At 38.2% G+C, this 3410-nt stretch overlaps 1 pseudogene; it reads left to right on the plus strand.

The window, feature by feature from the left end:
• The first annotated feature begins 624 nt into the window (after positions 1 to 624).
• Positions 625 to 3410, plus strand: part of LOC107694313 (serine/threonine-protein kinase pim-2-like) — a 7031-nt pseudogene continuing 4245 nt past the window's right edge.

A 3410-nucleotide genomic window follows, 5' to 3' on the forward strand; every position in this document is an offset into this window, starting at 1 on the left:
GGGGCGGGTGTGTGTGTGTGTGTGTGTGTGTAAAATACCACCATACGGTCTTGAACTTGACCACTTGTCTACTTTGGCTACATGATATACTGTATGTCCTGTATTTGGCCCCAAGGTGTTCAAATGGCTGTGTAGAACTTCTGATTATCCAACAGGACACACTTAGCCTACAACATAGTGTTGTAAAATTAAAAGTAACGTGTTGTTACAGAGCTGTATTTACACATTTTGTACATTAATACTTGGCAATATATGACCATTTCATTGTGGCGCTCTAATTAAGTGATAAAAAGCAGTTGCAAACGTTTTACAAAATACACATAGGCCTACTCATCTCTGCACCAATAAAACGTTTAACACTTTTGACCTGAGACAGTTTCACGCACTTATCTCCTGTCGCGTGCACGCGCTCTCGAATGCCCAAGGGACATGCCCAGAGTTCGGTGTCACGCGCATTCCAAAGCGTCGCTCAGTCCATTGATGACGTAACAAAAAATGGAACGTTCGTGTGCGCTGCTTTAATTACGTCATACGTGTTAGAATGCACTGAGGTGTGAGTTTTCGCAGTTTTGTCATTCGCAGTTCCTGATACAGAGTTACTTGTCCAAGTGAAAAACTGTTATCATGGCACTGAAAAGAAAACAGAGTTCTAGCGCTCAGGTGTACGATTTCCATCAGAGTACATCCCCAACATCCAGCAGCACTGCGACTGAGAAACATCTGTCCGTTAGTGCTGCTGAGGATAATGAGATGCCAGTGAGAAAGAGGAGGAGGACGGAGAGTTTTCAGAAGCTGCTCGCTCTCACATCCATTAAGTGGAGCAACAGCAGCTCAGACCAGGCATCAATATATGAGAGACACGCTGAGGGTAAAAAAAAAAAAAAAAGACCATTTAAGAATGTGTATTATAAAGTCTGAAAATTTTCATCCATTTCTATGAGTAGCTATTAATGGAATAAACTGATTAGAGGAATTGTTCTGTTCCATAGGATAAAGTGTCATATGTTACATACCAATCCACTCCATCACACATTACATCACAATACAAAAGTCTGATCAAGGCCATAATCATATTTTTACTTCATGACATGTCATACATCTTTAAACACAGATGAAAACAAAAGAACCTCTTTTACAACTGGCCAAAAGAGAAAGCGAAGTTCATCTCCAACATCCAGCACCGATGCGGCTGAGCATCATCTGCCCATTAGTGCTTCTGAGGAATATGAGATGCCTGTGAGAAAGAGGAGGACTGATAGTTTTGAGAAGCTGCTCTCTCTCAAATCCATTAAATGGAGCAACAGCAGCTCAGACCAGGCATCGACACATGAGAGACCTGCTGAAGGTAATATTACCAAATGACCATGTGACAATGTGTAGGCTAACTGTGTTCTGTTTACTAGACCTCTGTACATTAAACAGTCAATATAATTGTCAGTAAGACATGAGTATCCAGAATTTAATTAACTTGGGGAAATTTTCTGTTCCCTAGGTTGAAATGTCATTACAATATGTTGCAACTCTACATCATCATGCATTATATGAAAATCCAAAAATGTGATAAGTTTGAAGTCCTGATAAGATTTTTATTACAGGACATACATTTTTAAAATGAAACATGGTTTGAAGAAGTTCCAATTTTAGATATCTAAAATATATTTAAGAATCTTCATAATATAAGAATGCTATATTTCATTATTATTTGTTTAAAACACGCTTTTGTTTGATATTCCCCTCTTTAGATCATTCCCTACAGTCTATTGCCTGGTCTCAAGAGGATTATAGTCTTCAGGAACCTCTTTCCAGTGGTCTTGAAGTCCTTCCCCCTGCAGATCAGCAGGTTCATAGACCTCCAGCTCCAGTCAGTCCAGAATCAGCTCACAACAGCAGAGTGGACTTGACGACTGAGGGTGAGTTTACTGCCATAAACCCAAACATTACACACACTGCTGTCAGTGCTTGACATTTCATGTCAAATACAATTATTAATCTTATAACAGATGACATTCTGAGTCAGTATGAAATCGGCAGAAAGCTTGGTGAGTGAGGATTTGGCTCCGTCTATGAAGGGAAACGCTTGGAGGATGGCCTTGAGGTATCGTCATTTTCTTACAATATGTAACTGCAATGTTTTGTCTTAATTAGTGCATTTAGTGCACTCGTCATGTTGTAAATGTAACCAGGGGTTAAATTGGGATTTGTTATGTGGGGGGGGGCTCTATGGTATCGAGCTTATATGTGTGCGTTACACTGAAAAATACAACTGCATTAAATAATAATATTATGAGATTATTTTAAATATTTTTGAATATACAAACAAGAAATGATGGTGGAAATGATACTTTTCAACGAAATTAAAATGCCAGTAGGTGCCAGTAGTGAGCATTTAATGAGTGAGTCATTCATTCAAGCGATTCGTTCAAACAGCAAATTCATCAGGGCCCGTATTCACGAAACATCTTAAGGCTAAAAGTAGCTAATAACTCGCCGATTTAGGAGAAAATGTTAAAAAATAATGGGCGTGTCAGTCCTAAATTTAGGACTCCTACATTTTTGCTCTAAGAGTATTTCACAAAGCGTTTTAGCACTAAAATTAGCTCCTAAATCTGTGAAACGTTAGGAGTAGCGAAGAGGACTCCTAAGTCACTAAGACCAAGCCACAAACTATCCTAAAATGGCTGTTGCCGGCAATCTGCCTGGGAACGTAAATATTTTAGAAACTTTTGATGATAATTACCTTTTAAAAAGGTATCGCCTTTGGTTTTGGAGGTTATCCCAACTCCAGATTTAACTTTGATTATATCCTTGTTTTCATTAACCAGTTGGGCAAGAAGTAACAGCTGTTCTTGCGTCCAGTTTTTTTGTTTTTATGTTTGCATGTCTTACTATCAGCCATGATCATTCTACTCTGTTAATTAAAAGGCAGTTTATATCCATATCCGCTAATTGTTTTCGAGAAGCACACATGCAAGAGACTGACAATAACTGAACATATACTTGTTTAATTTAGACATTTAGCCTGCATTTTAAAATCTTTATTTGAATGTGGCAATTATTATCATTTTTATACCTTTATTTGAATATGGCAACATAATATTGCGCTGTACAATATTTCTATGAATAAATCTCTTGACAGAGACTATCAGCCAATCACTGTGTGCATAGTTAGTAAGCATGCTGACATCATCCATAGCAACGAGGTCAACCCCGCCCCCTTACTCTTAGCTTAAAGGGATAGTTCACCCAAAAATTAAAATGTGATGTTTATCTGCTTACCCCCAGGGTATCCAAGATGTAGGTGACTTTGTTTCTTCAGTAGAACACAAATGATGATTTGTAACTTTAACCGTTGCAGTCTATCAGTCGTATAATGCATGGCAATGGTAACAAAATCTATGAGAGTAAAAAAA

Source organism: Sinocyclocheilus anshuiensis, unplaced genomic scaffold (assembly GCF_001515605.1).
Source record: "Sinocyclocheilus anshuiensis isolate Anshui unplaced genomic scaffold, SAMN03320099.WGS_v1.1 scaffold1240, whole genome shotgun sequence".
NCBI classification, from domain to species: Eukaryota; Metazoa; Chordata; class Actinopteri; order Cypriniformes; family Cyprinidae; genus Sinocyclocheilus; species Sinocyclocheilus anshuiensis.